This window comes from Triplophysa rosa, linkage group LG2 (genome assembly GCF_024868665.1).
Source record: "Triplophysa rosa linkage group LG2, Trosa_1v2, whole genome shotgun sequence".
NCBI classification, from domain to species: domain Eukaryota; kingdom Metazoa; phylum Chordata; class Actinopteri; order Cypriniformes; family Nemacheilidae; genus Triplophysa; species Triplophysa rosa.
This window is the reverse complement of record NC_079891.1, coordinates 12,914,099-12,925,417: the sequence shown is the minus strand read 5'-3', so window position 1 is coordinate 12,925,417 and position 11,319 is coordinate 12,914,099.

Below are 11,319 nucleotides of genomic sequence, written 5' to 3'. Positions count from 1 at the left end.
TCATTGTATTCACCTGTACCTTGTTAACTGTGTCTATTTATACCTGGTTCACTCTATCAATCATTGCAAGTCTTGTCAGTGTACAGCTACATTGCTGAGCAGGGGCATTGTTCAATAAGGAGATTCAACCAACTCTAGGTTAAACCTTGAACTCAGAGTTGGTTTACTTAGAAATTAGAAACTGTTGGACTTTAAAGGCAGTCCTGCATGTTCAAAAATTTGTACTGAGACGTTCTTCAAAATCGATTAGAAGTTTATTATCAGATGTAAAAAGGAGTAACAAAGCTTTGGGTTGTCAGACGACCTCCGAAAAACCAACAACCCAAAATATTCAAATACACCCATATTTATAAAGTATGTGACGTCGCTCGTATCTTCTGACTCCTCCTCTGCTTTTTGCTCCCTTTCCACCAATCACCGTGAAGTCCTTTTTCTTAGTTCCTGTAAAATAACATTTCAAAACGTATATCCTGTGGTCAATCGCCAGTCCTGAGGAATGTTCTCCAGGACAGTTTCTTTTTGGGGAGCGGTCTCCTAAAAACAGTTCCCTGTGGCCGGACAACATACCAACATTCTTAACATTCTTTTAGTAAAAAGAAAACACTTAATCATCTAATGTTTTTAATTATATAGCGTTGTTTCTTAATCCTATGATTCATTAAAACACATCACAACTCATGATTATACTTAGAACATATGCAGTGGATTGATTCATAACATTTATTTTTCTTTGTGACTCTTTATATGTGTGTGTGTTTATCTAGATAATTTACGACTCCAACCCCCAACTTTCTCTGTTTTCTTTGTTTGCCCCAGTAACTTTCCACTGAGTGAAATAGAAAGCACATGACCAAAACACACAGCTTAATGAAACAAATGAAAGAAAACACTTATTGATTATATTGATATTTAAATCATACTTTTATCTAAAAAATATTCCCACAATTCCTCTCTTGACCTCTTGAAGAGGTCACACATCATTTCTCCTTCATCTTCTGCAAAATCACTTGATAACAAAGGCATACTGTAAGGGGGTGGAGATTCTTTCTTTTCAATAGCTGTCCTAAATCCCAATAATTTCCAATTTTCCCACAATTTCATCTTGTTGCTGTTGTATTCACCCTCTCTAGTAATTCTTGTTTCTTTACAAAATCAACACTTCTTAAAACTTAATACCTTAAAATGTAAGAAAACACTCTTAAAAATACACTTTTAAACCTGAAAATTGAAAAACATTGAAAAACACTCAAAATCACACAATAATGAAAACTTGATTATAAGGAATAAATGGTTATTTGTATGTCCACGTCCGTGAACACTTCACTCAGAATCTTTTGCACTTTCTTGAAATCTAGCTTATCAGACCCACCCCAGCCGGGGCACTGAGACACTTCTTACTCTATGAGCCACACACCAATCTCTCATATGTTTTAGGCTTTCTGTGAAACAGTCATACGTTGGTAAATCAGTGCACTGTTCTTTGGTTATTAGGTGAAACACAGTCCTGTCTCTCTCCCGGGTTACTGCACACTCACCCGGTTTTTTATTTTGACACCTTACTTTTTCCACTCCAAATTTCTCCTTGAACTGTTTTGCAATACCTGCCCCGTATGCACATCAGCACTTACACAGTGAGCTAATGGTTCTGTGTGTGGGCTTGTGAAAATGTCACCTGTTTTGTGTATAATTTGGAGCTGTTGGTGTTGTTCAATAGCAATTTCAGTGTCTGTGTTACCGTTCCACTCTGTGTATCCTCCCTCTCTTGGACCTGAGTCCTCAGGTCCAAACCAGTGTCAGCAAGAGACCTAGAAGGGGTCACAAGCTACACAGGATGTTAAATGGAACCAAGTGTCTCCTTTGCCTTGGAGTTGCACACAATGTGAGGTGCGAGCTGTCACACGTATAGGTTGAGACACCGTGGTTCATTCCATTTCTGCGGAATTTTCTGATCCTACCCAGTCTGTTGTGACTGGTGATGGCAGTTCCTCGGTTGCGCTGGTACAGGAGTCACCTGATGGGAAAAGGTTCGAATCAGAGCTGTTAGTTTATCAAAATACACAGTATGTGACAATGGTGCACTGTGTCTTCTCTCAACGCCGTATGGTGACCTGGAAATTGACGACCTGTAAGCAATTCAAAAGGTGTAAAGCCTGAGATCCTGTTAACAGAAGAACGGATGACATGAGAGCAATTGGTAAGCAGATAACCAGTTCAATTTTGTCTGTGCACAGATTTTGCCAATTTTAGTTTTAATTGCAGGTTAACACGTTCAACCTTACCTTGCTCCGATGGTAAACTGCACCATACGCATGTGTAGGCCTAGGGCCTGTTCAACATTTCAAATGGTTCATTTTTAAATGGGTGGCATTTCAGATCTGAACGTCGTGGGAACCCATATGTGGAATGTAATGGTTGATTAGACACTTTATTACGGCCGTACTGTCCTCTCGGCCGACAGGATATACTTCGGCCAACCAGTGAAATAATCAACAATCACCAAAACATAGCGTTTCCATGTACTCGTGTAATCATGTCTGTGAAAGTCAATCACAATCTCTTCCCCTGGGCCGATGTCAAAGGGAAAAACCCCGTTTGGGTTTGATGCTGGGTTTTACATTGTGTTCCTGACAGATACAACAACTTCGTCACTGACCTGACACCATTGGATTGCAAAAATGATGCCACCAATGTTCAGAGCTCTCATCATTTGTTTGTCACTGACATGGCTTACCCCATGGGCTTGTGTTAACATTGAACCGGTCAGAGAGACAGGCAATGCCGGGCGTCCATCTGGCGCTTGCCATAGACCATCACTAGCACAGATGCCTCCATGCTGTGACCAGACTGATTGTTCTTCAGGACTAGATATCTGTTGTTCCTTTATCAGATATTCTCTAGTGAATCTTGGCAAAAGATCAGTATAAGCTCTGTCAGATCTCAGCACCTGCTGAGTTGCAACATAGCCAGCCGCAGTTTTGGCAGCTAGATCAGCTGCATTGTTACCATCATTGATAGGGGAATCATTTTTGGAATGTCCTGGACATTTAATAACTGCTACCTCTTTGGGTATCATCAGAGCCTCTAAAAGGTCTCTGGCTTCGCATGCATGCGTGATTGGTTGATCTGAGGATGTGATAAAACCACACCTCTGCCATAAGGGCAATTCCACGTGGACAGCTGTTACAACATATGCTGAATCGGAATATATGTTCACACTGGTCTCACCAGCGTAGTACAGGGCTCTTGTCACTGCTATCATCTCTGCTCTCTGTGCTGACTGTTTTCCTTCTAACTTCCCTGTATTCCTTGTCACTAATGAGCTTCCCACTTGTTCAACTACTGCATATGCTGCCTTCAGGCTCCCATCCTCTGCTCTGAAACAACAACCATCTGTGAACAATGTCATAACTTGCGGTGGGGTTGTCAATGGCACCGCAGACAGATCTTCTCTTACTTAGGATGCTCTCTCAGTGATGGGTGCACAATCATGCGGCTGTCCATCTCCCATCAAATCAGCCATATTAATGCCTTTATGTGTATACGTGAAATTGGGACTGGTCAAAATCTTAGCTATTCTTCTCTGTCTCAGTGGTGAAAATGTGAATGATGCTGAATTTACGAATGACATGATGGAGTGTGTGGTGAGTATTGTCAGTGGGTGGCCCATTACAATGTGTGAAGTCTTGTGTATTACTTTAGCCAGGCCTGCTGCGAACCTAGAACAAATAGGTTGTCTCTGCTCCACACAGTCTAACAGTACACTGGCATACATCAGAACTTTTCTCCTACCCTGGTCTTTTTGGAATAATACACCGTGTGCACTGGATCCTGACTCAGAGGCATCCAGGAAAAATGGTAACTCATAATTAGCACAGCTCAGGTGCACTGCATGAGCTAATTGTGTCTTAAGGTCAATGAACGTCCGTTCAGCCTCTGGTGTCCACTGAAGTTCTGCTTTCAGATTTTTCATGCCCTGTCTTTGATTAATGTCTAGTGGTGTCTAGTGAACATACATAGGGATTAGATGTCTGCTAAATCCTGTTAGGCCTAAAATGACAACATGTCTTTACTTGGTTGGTTTGTGCAATTTTTTTTTCATCATCAGTTCTAGATCTGTTGTTTCCCAATTTTTCCCTACATATAAGGATATCAGTATTAGTACAGAATTTGCTACGCTGAACCATTTGTTTATAATTCATTCCAGTTATTTTATAGCGTTCCTTGTTTACCTATATGATTTGAATTTCTCAGGGGTCTCTATCATTGTACAGTGGAATTCCGATTTCGGTAACTGTGCTGAGTTTCAATGAATTTACCCATTTATCAACTGCTGCTTACATCTTTCTCATCTGTCCTATCCTTTACACGTTGCTTTTGCACAGTGTCATCATTGAGTTTCTTTCATGTCTATGTCTATATATACTTTGTAGAACGCCAAATTTGAAGACCCAATTTACACAATCATCTCTTTCTAACAGATTAATAGAGTCTGATTTGATATAAGGAAAGGTTGGTCACATCTCGTTTATTTTTTTTATATATTTACACTGGGCTTTCCACATATCCTTGTTTTTTTTCTGTAATGGTTTTATTGGGCTTTGACCTGGACCTCAAAAGTCTACTATCACCTTTCCCTTTCACCCTCAGGCGCTGTTTCATGGACTGGTGGGGGCAGTCTTTTCTGTTCAGGCTGTCCAATATCTCATTGTTCCCATCCATTTTCTTATTGAGCCTTGAATCACATGGTGCCAAAACTTCACTCAGATGTGCCATGGAGTTTAAGTCTCTGTTTTAATGTCTCTGGGCGTGTTCTTTGGGTTTTCTCTTTCTCAAAGCTGTTCCCCCTTTTTTTCTTTTTGTGTCCTTAGGGTCCCTATGGCTTGAAATTCACATGCAGTGCTTGCTCACGTGCATCAAAATAATCCCATCATGTAATGAGAGTCCACATCTCTGTCAATTTCGATGTAAAGTTTGCCCTTTTTTCTTAATACCACCTTAATCCAATTCCCAGCCCTCTTGTGCATGTCAGGGGAGAGTGACCATTAGCCTCTCAAGGTCGATGTGGCCCAGTACACACAAGGTCTCTTGTGAATGTATCTTTATTCAAAATAAAGTTTCTCAGTCCGTGGTTTAAAATGATCTATTTCCTGTGACACCTTCCTTCCTTCATCAAATGATGGCTCTTTTTCCCTTCCTCCCTCTCTGTCTCTCTGCCTCTAGTGGTCTGCTTTTTTAAATTATTTATGTCTTATCCACAAACTTTTCTATCTCCTTAATTTTCCTTTTAACTCTGGCCCTTAATAACGTTATGTCTCTTTGGTCTTACATGGCCCCATCTTTCTTTCATCTCTTAACTCCAGAAACTTTTACAACTCCTGTGAGTTAGGGTAATTTGACCTTAGAGGTCACATAAGGAGGTGGTTCTGCACACACACCCTCCATTTGTCTCTCTCTCTGCCTTTTGGAGCATTTATGGCTGCCATTACTTTTTATTACAACAAACCTTAGCTTTTAAATAGTTATTGCTTTTATTATTATTTTCTCTATCTCCTTTTCATCACAATCACTTTATAGTTTATTCTCTTATTTCCCAGCTCATACAATACATCACATATAACGCCTATGCTCCCAACATATGCACCTACTCCACAATTTCTTCTTTCTGAAATTCAGCCATTTTACTCACAAATTCTATTCACAGTTTGCAAAAATTATACAGTATCTATTTTCACACGGTTAAATCAGTTTTCACATTAATTTTCACATCAACAATTGCATTCACTTTTTCAAAACATTCAAACATATAACAGACAATTTTGGAATATTCTTTATGAGTTCGCCACTCAAAGGGATTTATTTCACCCTAGCCTTTTTCGTCCCAGACGCGATTACCACAACGCATTTATGAGTTCCAAACTCAAGGTATTCACCCAGCCTTTTTCGTCCCAGGCGATTACCCAACGCAGTTTGAGTTCCAAACTCAAAGGATTTATTTCACCCTACCTTTTTCGTCCCAGACGCGATTACCACAACGCATAATCCAAACTCAAGGGATTTATCACCCAGCTTCGTCAGAGTTCACACGCAGTATAGTTCCAAACTCAAAGGGATTTATTCCCCTAGCCTTTTCGTCCCAACCGAATACCACAACCAACTTATGATCCCAGACTCATGAATTTACAATACCCTGCCTTTTTAAATCTGATTTCTCAAACTTCTTTTTTATAATTTACTTTACTTACTCGGAATGTTCATCAAATTCAACACAGCAATTTAGGTATATTCAATAGCAGAATTTTGAATAAACAGGCTTCTGCTTACCTTTTATTTCTTAGGTCGACCTGTGTGTTGAATCTGAATCCGTTCCGAACGAAATTGGCAGAAAATGCCTTCGTCTCTCACTCAAATCACGTCTCGTCAAATCACGTCTACGGGGTCACCATTTGTTGGACTTTAAAGGCAGTCCTGCATGCTCAAAAATTTGCACAGAGACGTTCTCAAAATAACAGAAGTTTATTATCAGATGTAAAAAGGTAACAAAGCTTTGGGTTGTCAGACGACCTCCTCGCAAAAAGCCAACAACCCAAATATTCAAAATACACCCATATTTATAAGTATGTGACGTCGCTCGTATCTTCTGACTCCTCCTCTGCTTTTTGCTCCCTTTCCACCAATCACCGTGAAGTCCTTTTTCTTAGTTCCTGTAAAATAACATTTCAAAACGTATTCCTGTGGTCATCGCCAGTCCTGAGGAATGTTCTCCAGGACAGTTTCTTTTTGGGGAGCGGTCTCCTAGAAACAGTTCTGTGGCCGGACAACATACCAACATTCTTAACATTTTTTAGTAAAAAGAAAACACTTAATCATCTAATACTTTTTATTATGTAGCGTTGTTTCTTAATCCTATGATTCATTAAAACACATCACAACTCATGATTATACTTAAAACATATGCAGTGGATTGATCATAACATTTATTTTTCTTTGTGTTGTGTTTTTTGTGTGTGTGTTTATCTAGATAATTTAGACTCCAACCCCCAACTTTTGTCCCAGTAACTTTCCACTGAGTGAAATAGAAGCACATGACAAAAACACAAGCTTAATGAAATGAAAGAAAACACTTATTGATTATATTGATATTTAAATCATACTTTTATCTAAAAATATTCCCACAAAAATTGAGTTTTTGTTTCAGAAGAGCTGATTTGAGTTAGTTCAATTTACTCTGGGTAGGCTTACCCTGGGTTAAGCTCGTGCACCACGACTATAAAAAGTCATCATCAATGGAGCTCTGATATTACAATTCACCATGGCAACGGCCCTAAAAAAAGCAACATGGCGGCAGAAAGCACTTGAGAGTGAGGCACACCTTCTGCTCTGTATACAGTGGATTTACTGATGTCCTGAAAATGACTTAAGTTTAAATTAATAAATGTACCAATAAACAAACAAATTAATCATTAAATGAATGAAACAACAGAAATATGTTCTCACTCGCCATGAGTGCTCTAGTTACGCGAGTGAGACGTCATGGTGTATAGGACACTTGTAGGCAGGCCAGATTAACACTTCACTGTACCCTGGGCAACAATATTCAAGGACCCCATCATCACGACCCCAGGATCACCATAATCTGGCAAAATACAGAATAAATTACAGTAATACAGTAAATATACTAAATATTTCAATAATTAACTGTCATCAAGTGCATTTTGATGTACAGATGTGCAAATGCTCATAGAACTACAAATGCACCACTATTTTCTCTTGTCAAGGCCACTCACTCATGATGTTATGAAAACAAAACGCATCGGCATCAGTATAATCTGGCAAAATTGACCCACTACATAGAGAGTGAAGGAAGTGTCCTCCATTTTCACATAAAAATAAATAAGCAACCACTTTCAAAGCATCCAATATTTATTTAACAACACCTACTCCCAACACAAATGTATTGAATTGATAGAGCCATCACAGAGGAAGTCCACAGACAAGACACAAACAAAAATCCATAATCTCCTAGAATCAAGTAGCATTTTGGTCCTCATCTCATTTTAAACAGAAATCACCCTGTCACCTCAGAATTCAACAGGACAATCAAGTTATAGTGCAAAATAAACACTTTGAAATCTGCTGTTTTCTCTCAACAACAATAAACAATTTACAGCATTTCCATGGAGCCACCACAAGGAAAAAATAAATAAAATGCAGTATCATCTGCTCCTAAACTCATTTTAAAACAGAAAACAACCCGTCACATCACAGTTCAACAAGACAGGTAAGGGTTAAACATTTTAGTGCATGATAAACATTTGGAAATCTGTCAATTTCTCTCAATTAGACAAGACAAAAAGAAAAGCTAAATAATCTGGTAAAATACACAATTTTAATTCTAAATAATGGGGAAGAGCATGTTTAAATTGGAAATGCTTGATTTCATTTGGCAAACACATCTTACACTGGCATTTTTCTGGACTTTGAATGTGCAAACTGGTGTACAATATCTTCAAAATCAAGGGCACTAACAAGTTCATCTTCGATGGCCAGGAGAGAAAGTGCAGAGAGCCGTGTCTGTGACATTGTGGTCCTCAGCTCATTTTTAACTCGTTTCAAAACAGAAAACGACCTCTCACCCTCGCAGTTAGACACAGGCAATTGGTTAAAAACAGTCTTAGTGCAACAAATAAACATTTGGAAACGTTGTCTTAAGTCCATGTCTCTCAAGAGCTTGCAGCAGCTGTACATGTGAAGTCTCATTCTGCACAAAGTGCTTGAACTGAATAAGTTCGTCTGACAAGGAACCATCCAGATCTGTCGGATAAGTGGCGGTGAGACTCGAGACCCATCACCGCTTCCCTCAACGGTCGCACTCGCAGCAGAATCCGGGCCGTCGGTTGAAGATGCTGCCTGGGGCTCTTCGCTCTCGGGGCTGTGAACATTAGCTAGCGCCGGCAGTGAAGAAATGTCCTGGCTAGCTGAGCTGTCCTCGTTGACGGATGCTGCCTTAGCAGAACAGTTGCTAACGTTTACTAGCGTGAAGAAATTCCCTATTTTCGGTATATATTTTAAATTTTCTGCGTTCCTGATATCCTTCTACTTTTTTAATTTCCGTTTAGCGCTCCCACTTAGCTTCTCCATGTTTGCATTTTTTGAGTTGTGTTGTGTAGCGGCGCTTGCCGTCACGCGACCGGCTCAGTGCACGTTGATTGGCGTCACCGCCCTGGGCCCTTTAGAGGTTGTGGGCCCCTGGGCAATTGCCCAGTTGCCCATATGGTTAATCCGGCCTTGCTTGTAGGGCGTCAGACTCTAGTGCAAAGTTAGGGTGCGTTTATATTTGGCATTAACACGCGACCTGTATCTGGATGTTGGCTACATACACATTGAAAAGACAAGTGTAAACGCGCTTCTGATCGGAATGTTATCCGATCAGCGTGTCCTGATCAAGAGGTAGTCGAGGACGTATTGTGATCGGATCTCAGTGTAATGTAAACGCAATCCAGACCGTTTATCTACATTTACCGGTGTCGTGCCGAAAACAAACTCCCTGCCAGATTATGCACCCCCCTCCCCACAATGGTTAGGGTGAGGATTAGGTGTTAGGGGAGGTGTTAGGATTAGGATTGGGTGTGGGGAGGGGTTAGAATTAGCCAATCGGACAGCGTGTTATTGAAGGGGGTGCATAATCTGGCGGGGAGTGTGTTTTCGGCACAACACCGGCACAACTTCACAGAAAACCCCGCCCGCTGTCATTAATCTCTCGTCTGTCCGAAACCTGTCAGACTGCGGAGCAGATGACAAATGCAGCGGAAAGTTTACTCTTGCTCACGCACTCTTGCACAGTCGTTTATTTTCCCACAAAATGATCGTGGGTACTTTATTACAGTGTATCATTATTTGCAACCTACAGAGGATGTATGTCAAATCACACGAGATGTTTTCTTGACCACTTCAGTTTATCATCACATAGGCTATTTGTGACTGCCACGAACGGTTTTATTCGCACACACAGCGCCACTTGTGTTTTTAAACGCATCATTTGTTTATTTTCATGTCACAGACACGAATAGCAACACTATACCAGCTTGTTTCCAACATATAGGCTACTTGTGTGTGTGTTTACTGTGTAGCATACGGGGTAATATACTCTCTGTTTTCCCGCTGTCCCGAGGGCTGCTGCCGTGTCTCGTACCGTCCCAGGAAGACAGAAACGGCAGTCGCGCAGCTTGAAACGGAGCTCTGAATACACACCGTATATCATTTACACACAGAAACGAGATTGTATAGTGTTGCTTATAGCTGATGTCAGTAAACACGCTATTTAGGGAGCAGACCAAAGAAATGACGCGCTGTCACTTTCAGCCGAACCAACCCAAATAGACGAGAACGATATAAGTCGTTGCTTTTGATTATAGTAACTTCGGCCTACTTATGTGATTATTTTATATGTCTGTGACATGAATAAACAAATGGTGTGTTTAAAAACACCGTTAGAGTCTGTGTGTGTGTGTGTGTGTGTGTGTGTGCGCGCGCTAGTGAAACCCGCCACAGCTCAAGTACAAAAGCTTGTGTCATTTTACAAACATCCTCTGCTTATACATTCACATAATAAGATCATTAATCGTTTTAACCGCGGTTTACTTCCCACCGCTGCCTCGATTTCAACATGGCTGCGTATCAAATCTGTAACATGCTCATCCTCCCCGTTATACGTGTTGTGTGAAATCTCCCCGCACCGGGGCTATTTTTAAAATAATGGGAAAAATAATGGGAAACTATAGAGATCCGATCAGATATCCAGTTGTGCAAGCCACTTGATGTTGACAAGTGTAAACGCGCTGTGTCCTGATTGTCTGAAGATCCGATCTGCTTGTTCGGATCACCGAGATCGCGTGTTAATGCCAAATATAAACGCACCCTGATCACCGGTTCGAACCTTGCTCTGAGCAGATTTGAGTTGGAATTGCTACACGTCAAAAATACTTGTTTATTACCTTCATTTCTGCATGTATGTCTGTATTTATTAATTTCTTTATTCATGCACTTTATTTATACACTTTATTAAGTCATTTCTCATTGTCCATAGAAAATTATGCTCTGATGTAATACACGTATGTGGCTGATGTTATTGATGTAAGGATGGATGAGATATATTTTGATATATCTAATTCACTGTTGTTGGACTTTTGAGGCAGTCCTGCATGTTCAAAAATTTGTACAGAGACGTTCTCCAAAATCGATTAGAAGTTTATTATCAGATGTAAAAAGGAGTAACAAAGCTTTGGGTTGTCAGACGATCTCCTCACTCCACCACAAGCCAAC